An 8,836-nucleotide genomic window follows, 5' to 3' on the forward strand; every position below is an offset into this window, starting at 1 on the left:
CAAATACATAATATTCATGCAAACTATAATAGGTATAGTTTGGGGTTTCAATATATTGTATTACAAATTCAGAGCTTATACATTGCTAAACATATAAACTATGACAGACTTAGTTTATAATATTCTCGGGTAAAAAGGATACTTTATTACATAATTACTTAAGTATAATTATTACTATATAAATGTTCACACGGGTTTAAATACAATAGATCAATAAAGAACTGTACGTAAACTAGATTATACAGGATTGTGAGACACCACTTCGAATTGTACCCTTTTTGGGGTATTGAATTAAATCCTATCATAGTATAACCAGAGTCTCCTGGAGGGAGAGCGTGATATTTGTGAATAGATCTATTCGGGACAGACAAGCCCACACCTGAACTGCTAGCTAGAGTTAGGCAGGCATGCCTGGGATGACAAATGTCATATATCCGACACTTGAAGAACGTCGTAAAGGTCACTAGGTCATATCAAGCATGGTTATACGACTCACAATAGTATAAACTAACCTTTTTTTTACGGGATTTCATTCTTCCTTAGTTTTATTTTAATTAATAGAACTACCATATATTATATTGGATGATTCCAGGGATTTCAACTCATAGTTTTATTTTAAGTAATGAAAATACTTTACATACTGGTGATAGCCAAAGTTTTTCATACAAAAAGGGGTTTTACATTCAAAACAGTCTTATACAATTCATCTGGTGGTAAACAGGCAATCAAACTAGTACTTTATGGAACATTGTAAAAAACTCATATGTTAGAAATATTGGATTTTCTTGGAAACATGTAAACATTTTTCACGGATTCATTAACAGGATTTCATTACAAAAACATGCTTATGAACTCACCAGATTAATGCTGATACTCTTTTCAAAACCGCTTGTATTCTCAGGAAATCAGTAGACGGGTACCTCAGCAGACTTTTGAGAAGACGGAGCATATAGAGTCACGTCTTTTTTTTTGCTACTTTTGATGTATATAAATATGAATCAAACAGATGTAAATACTTTTTATATATTCAATGTAATGGTTGTGTTTACTTTGATTACTATGATGCAATTGTTGTGATACTACATATGATGTCATTCACCCCCAAACGTTTCCGCCATTCCGGTTTGGGGGTGTGACAGATTGGTATCAGAGCTATTGTTTATAGTGAACTAAGTATACCGAACCTTACATGGTATACAACTATAAACACTAAAGGGCCAAAGCGCTCTGAAACTAAAATTATACTTTAAAAATATAAATATTTTACAAGAAGTATACAAGTATACATATGTACAAGAAGCCATAACACAGTAAGAACTACATAAAAGTATTTAGGGCGAGTTGGACACTACGGTTAAACCTGAATAGTTATGTAGTCATATGTGGGGCCAATATAACCTGATCAACTATATTTGTCCGAGATATGACCAACATGTGTTTGGGAGTGACTGTGGTGTTGCGAAAAGCCTAAAACTCACCAAAACCTATACAAATGAAGCACATAGTTAAAATACTATAGGAGTATTTTATGGTCCTATAACACTGCACAAGTAATACTAATCCTCATAAATGAAAGACCTGCAATTCCTTGTTTATATTAGTAAACCTTTGTAGTAGATCTTTATTATCGTTGTAGGATTTAGATATATCTTGCTCGAAAATATGCAATTATTGATCAGTATAGAAGGCTTATCGTCATTTTTTCCCCCTGTATCTTTTAGAGAAAAGATGCCTCCCAGAAAGAGACCCAACAAGAAGAACAACGATCCTCCGCCGCCATCACCTCCTCAGTTCGATCCTGTCATGTTCCAGGCAGCAGTTACGGCCGTTGTGGCTGCTGCAATGTCGCAGATGAATCTTGGTGGCTCTAGAGGACCAGGAAGTGGTACCCATCCCCAAAACCTTGATGGAGGTCAGGGACACCAGAAGGAGTGTTCCTACAAAGATTTCTTGAATGTGAAGCCCAAATCGGCAATGGAGGAGTCATTGCCCTAACCCGGTGGTTTGAAAAGATCGAGTCAATTTTCGAGATTTGTGCATGTTCTGAGGCTAACAAGGTGAAGTTTGCCGCCTGCACCTTCACCGATAGAGCATTGACTTGGTGGAATAGCCGGGTTAAATCCCTAACTCTGTCGGTAGCCAATGCCATGGATTGGGAGAGTTTAAAAGAGCTTATGCTTGCTGAGTACTGCCTAAGGGGCGAGATGCAGAAGTTGCAGCATGAGCTATGGAACCTAAAGATGAGGGTTCCGACATTGCTACTTATACAGCTAGATTCTACGATCTGTCTCTTCTATGTCCGGGGATGGTCACCCTGGAAAGCAAGAAAATAGAGAGGTACATTTGGGGATTGACGCCCCCAACTCAAGGAAATGTTTTGGCTGCTAAACCTCTCACATTCGACAGCGCCAAGTGCCTGGCGCAGACCCTGATAGATCACGGGGTTGATAATGGAGCTGTGGCAGCCTCTCCCGAACCACCAAAGGAGAGTGGTGGAAAGAAAAAGTTTTGGGACAAGCGCAAGGGCCAGTCTTCATAGGAGCCCTCCAAGAAACAACAAGTAGTGGCAGTTCATGATGCTACCACTCCTGCCGTTGTTCTTGCAGTTCAAGCACCTACCAGTAGATATCTTGGTACTCTTCCAAGGTGCAACAAGTGCAACTTTCATCATCACGTTCCCTGCCGTGATTTGCAATGCAACAGATGTGGCAAGAAGGGACACACAGCTCGATTTTGCAAGACACCAGCCCAACCAACCAATCAGGCTCCTGGAGCGGGCGTTGGTCAAGCGTGTTATGGCTATGGGGAGATCGGGCACTTCAAGAGGAATTTTCCCAAGGCAACAACAGCTGGCAACATGGGGAGAGTGCTAGCGATGGGCCAGGAGGAGGCAGTTGCTGATCCCACCGTTGTTACGGGTACGTTCCTCCTCGACAACTCTTATGCATGCATTCTTTTCGATTCTGGTGCGGAGATATGTTTTGTTAGTCATGCATTTAAGCATCTACTCTAGCATAAACCCCAACCTTTAACCGAAACATTTACCGTCGAGATGGCTAACGGAAAGAAGGAGAGAACTAACGACGTATTCATAGGCTACACCCTTACGCTAAACGACCATTCCTTTCCAATCGACCTAATGTCAGTTTCCATAAAAATCTTCGACGTCATCATTTGCATGGATTGGTTGAGCCCCAATCGTGCTGATATCCTTTGTTATGAAAAATCCATTCGCCTCAATCTGCCCTCGAGCGAAGCCCTCATAGCCTATGGTGATAAACGCAGCTCAAACCTTCGTATCATTTCATGCATCAAAGCCCAGAAATATTTGCAAAAGGAGTGCCATGCATTCCTAGCCCATGTCATTAATGTGAAGCAGGAAGTTAAAGACCTCGAGAGCATCCCCGAAGTCTGCAACTCTCCAGATGTCTTCCCCGAAGACCTTCCCGGAATCCCACCCGAACGCCAACTCGAGTACCGAATCGACCTAATCGCCGGAGCTACCCCCGTAGCCAAATCTCCTTACCGTCTAGCGCCGGCAGAAATGAAAGATTTACCCAGCCAGCTCAATGAACTACTCAACAAAGGATTCATCAGACCAAGTTCTTCACCCTGGGGAGCCCCGGTCTTGTTTGTGAAAAAGAAAGATGGATCCTTTCGGATGTGCATAGATTATCGTGAACTGAACAAGCTTACCATCAAAAACCATTATCCCCTACCCAGAATCGACGACCTCTTCGATTAACTCCAAGGAGCCGACTATTTCTCAAAGATAGACCTGAGATTAGGGTACCATCAGTTGCGAGTCCATGAGAGTGATGTTCCCAAGACAGCATTCCGAACTCGCTATGGTCACTGAGACTTTGTAGTAATGCCCTTTGGTCTAACTAACGCACCGACAATATTCATGGATCTGATGAATCAGGTGTGTCGCCCTTTCCTAGACAAATTCGTGATAGTATTCATTGATGATATACTTTTCTACTCTCGGAGTGAGGAAAATCACAGACAGCACTTGAGGCTGGTGCTAGAAACTTTAAGGGCAGAGAAACTATATGCAAAATTCTCTAAGTGTGAATTCTGGATCAGAAAAGTAACTTTGCTCGGTCACATGGTTAGCGAGGAAGGCATACACGTGGACCCTTCCAAAATCAAGGCGATTGAGAATTGGTTAGCACGGAAGACGCCCACGGAAATCCATCAATTCTTGGGTCTTGTTGGCTATTATCGTAGGTTTATCCAGAATTTCTCCAGGATTTCTAAGCCTTTAACCACCCTGACTCATAAAGGTTTACCCTTTAGTTGGGAAGAAAAGCAAGACATTGCATTCCAAACATTGAAGCAGGCCCTATGCAGCGCACCTATCTTGTCTCTGCATGAAGGGACGGAGGACTTCGTTGTCTACTGCGATGCATCCAGTCAGGGCTTAGGCTGTGTGCTCATATAGCGAGGAAAGGTCATTGCCTATGCCTCGAGACAGTTGAAAACACACAAAGTCAATTATACAACTCACGATTTGGAGTTGGGAGCATTGGTCTTTACGTTAAAGATTTGGAGACATTATCACTATGGAACCAAGTGTACTATCTTCATCGACCATAAAAGCCTACAGCATATCTTCGATCAGAAAGAGTTGAACATGAGGCAACGGCGGTGGGTAGAGTTGCTCAGTGATTATGAGTGCGAAATACGCTATCATCCCGGCAAGGACAATATGGTAGCAGATGCCCTCAGCCAGAAAGAATATTCAGGTCGTAGAGTGAAGGCACTGACAACGACAATCCATTCCCATTTGTCCGCTCAAATCAGAGAGGCTCAGCTGGAAGCCTTAAAACTAGAGAACATGTCAGATGAAGCCTTGAGGGGAATGGAAAAGAACTTAGAGATCAAGGGAAATGGAGTTTACTGTTTCATGAACCGAATCTGGACCTCGAAGTTTGACGGTTACAGGGAGGTTGTCATGAACGAAGCTCACAAGACTAGATACTCCGTTCACCCAGGTTCGGATAAGATGTACCTGGATCTCGAAAAGATCTATTGGTGGCCAAACATGAAAGAAGAGATCGCTACCTTCGTGGCCAAGTGTCTGACTTATGCCAAGGTGAAGGTGGAATATCAAAAGCCCTCAGGTCTACTTCAGCAGCCAGAAATACCTAAGTGGCAGTGGGAAAGTGTTATGATGGATTTCATCACTAAGTTGCCCAAGTCTCCGAGTGGGTACGATTCCATCTGGGTAATTGTCAATCGATTGACTAAATCCGCCCACTTCCTACCAATCAAAGAGACATTCAAGATGGAGAGACTTACACAAATCTACATCCAAGAGATAGTTCGTCTGCATGGTGTACATGTGTCCATTATCTCCGATCGGGATAGCATATTCACCTCGAGATTTTGGCAGTCACTGCAGAAGGCTCTTGGAACTAAGCTGGATATAAGCACAGCTTACCATCCACAGACAGATGGGCAGATTGAGAGGACCATTCAGACATTGGAAGACATGTTGATGACATGTGTTATAGACTTTGGCAAGTCGTGGGACACCCATTTTCCCTTGGTCAAGTTCTCCTACGACAACAGCTATCACAATAGCATCAAAGCTGGGTCGTTTGAAGCCCTCTATGGTCGTAAGTGCAGATCCCCTCTGTGCTGGGCTGAGGTGGGTGACACGCAGTTAGCTAGAGGTTAAGTTATTGATAGCACTCTCACCGGCCCAGAAATCATCCGTGAAACCACAGAAAAGATCGTACAAATCCGGGAACGACTAAAGGTTCAAGTGATAGACAAAAGAGCTACGCCGATAAGAGATGAAAACCTTTGGAGTTCCATGTTGGTGACCGTGTCCTTTTGAAAGTCTCGCCCAGGAAAGGCATGATACGCTTTGGAAAGCGTGGAAAGCTGAATCCGAGATACATAGGACCATTCGAGATTCTCGCTAGGATCGGTCCCGTAGCATACAAACTTCGTTTGCCCCAAGAGCTTAGCAATATCCATCCCGTCTTCAATGTCTCGAACCTTAAAAAGTGTTTATCGGACGAAACCCTTTTGATCCCTCTTGATGAGATCGAGATCAATGAGAACCCTAATTTCGTGGAAGAACCAGTCCAAATCATGGATCGAGAAGTCAAAAGAATGAAACAAAGTCGCATACCGATAGTAAAGGTCCGCTGGAATGCCAAGCGGGGACCTGAATTCACTTAGGAATGCGAAGATAAAATGAAACAGAAGTATCCTCATCTTTTTCCGAGTCCATTATTTGTATTCTATCTTTGAATTTCGGGACGAAATTCCCTCTATCGGGGGGACGATGTGACAACCCGAATCTTTTTCCGTTAATGTTAGCCCGATTCCGTTAACAAAATTTGAATTTTTATTTAGTTCCGTCAAATTCTTATGATTTGGAAGAATATTTAAGTTATATAATTGAAATTTATATGAGAGTCGGAACCAAAATCGCATGAAAAACCCGAGTTTCCTTCGAAAAATCAACAGTTTCCGCCTTGAGTGGTGTTCACGGCCATGAACCCGATCACGGTCGTAAACCCGTTCACGGCTGGTGAACCGTTCACGGCTGTACCCCACCACCGACCATACCCCTAGCCTATATATACGTGACTCCTACCCTCATTTGTACTTTTCTGGCCGCAAACACACTCTCTCACTCTAATAATCATCACCCGAAAACACAAGGAAACACAACATTTCTCTTCATCTATCACTCTATCTGCCTTGGAACTCGTTGTGGAGCATCAAAACATCCGTTTTTCATCAAGATCGAACATTGTTGTTCTTGAGTTCACGGCCGTGAACCCTTAAAATCTTCATATTTCATCAAGAACAAGCCGTGAACCCTTCAAACCTTCAAAGATCGTGAACTGGCAAGGGCAGTAAACCGTTCACGGTCGAGATCCGATCACGGACGAGAACAGTTCACGACCGTAATCGCCTTCACGGCCGTAAACCATCCCTAAGTGGTGAACTTGGCTGAAATCTTCATATAATTGCATAGTTTTCAGATCAATTCATGAACCAAATACATAATATTCATGCAAACTATAATAGGTATAGTTTGGGGTTTCAATATACTGTATTATAAATTCAGAGCTTATACATTGCTAAACATATATACTATTATAGACTTAGTTTATGATATTCTCGGGTAACAAGGATACTTTATTACATAATTATTTAAGTATAATTATTACTCTGTAATGTATTCACACGGGTTTAAATATAATAGATCAATAAAGAACTGTACGTAAACTAGATTATACAAGATTGTGAGACACTACTTCGAATTGTACCCTTTTTGGGGTATTGAATTAAATCCTATCATAGTATAAACAGAGTCTCCTGGAGGGAGACCGTGAGATTTGTGAATAGATCTATTCGGTACTGACAATCCCACATCTGAACTGCTAGCTACAGTTAGGCAGGCATGCTTGGGGTGACAAATGTCATATATCCGACACTTGAAGAACGTCGTAAAGGTCACTAGGTCATATCAAGCATGGTTATACGACTCATAATAGTATAAACTAACCTTTTGTTTACGGGATTTCATTCTTCCTTAGTTTTATTTTAATTAATAGAACTACCATATATTATATTCGATGATTCCAGGGATTTCAACTCATAGTTTTATTTTATGTAATGAAACTACTTTACATACTGGTGATAGCCAGGGTTTTTCATACAAAAAGGGGTTTTATATTCAAAACAGTCTTATACAATTCATCTGGTGGTAAACAGGCAATCAAACTAGTACTTTATGGAACATTGTAACAAACTCATATGTTAGAAAATATTGGATTTTCTTGGAAACATGTAAACATTTTTCACTGATTCATTAACAGGATTTCATTACAAAAACATGCTTATGAACTCACCAGCTTAATGCTGATACTCTTTTCAAAACCGCTTGTATTCTCAGGAAATCAGTAGACAGGTACCTCAGCAAACTTTTGACAAGACGGAGCATATAGAGTCACGTCTTTATTTTTGCTACTTTTGATGTATATAAATATGAATCAAACAGATATAAATACTTTTTATAGGTTGTGTTTACTTTGATTACTATGATGTAATTGTTGTGATACTACATATGACATCATTCACCCCTAAAGGTTTCCTCCATTCCGGTTTGGGGGTGTGACAAACATGTTATGAATCTTGAATGTAATATATAAATATGAAAAAACTACAAGATTGGTCCCTGTGGTATTCAAAAAATTTTGGATGGGGTTCAAAAACTTTCCTATCTACATAGACGGTCCAAAATCAAGGGTTTTCCCTGTTTTTGGTCCAAAAAAGCTTGAAAAGACGATTATGCCCTTTAAATTTCTTTTTTTACTTTTTCTATAATTATTTTAATGTTATTTTGATTTAAGAAAAAAAGAGAAAAAAAAGGAATTGGAGCCACCACCTACCCCCACCGTACTCTCTCTCTATTCTCTCTCTCTCTCTCTATCTATCTATCTCTCTCCCTATCTCTCTCTCTCTCTCTCACTCGCACATACACACACTTTGTCTTCTTCCCTGTTGAAACACATTGAAGCTTAAACAAACACTTCACAGATACATACATATACCTCAACTCTTGAAAAAACACACACCTACAACTAAAAAAAATACACACACAACTACAACTCAAAACACATACACACACACCCACTTTTAACTCGATCATACATATACCTAAGAGTGTATACCACGAAATCAAAACAGACATACATACACACATACACACCCGTTTTTAAACAGACATCGGCAGCCTACCCCCACTGTCGACCTCAGTTGACTCTAAAGACGATGGCGGTGCCTCCTCCGTCATCGG

This window comes from Lactuca virosa, chromosome 3, assembly GCF_052849685.1.
Source record: "Lactuca virosa cultivar CGN04683 chromosome 3, Lactuca_virosa_CGN04683_v6, whole genome shotgun sequence".
Lineage (NCBI taxonomy): Eukaryota > Viridiplantae > Streptophyta > Magnoliopsida > Asterales > Asteraceae > Lactuca > Lactuca virosa.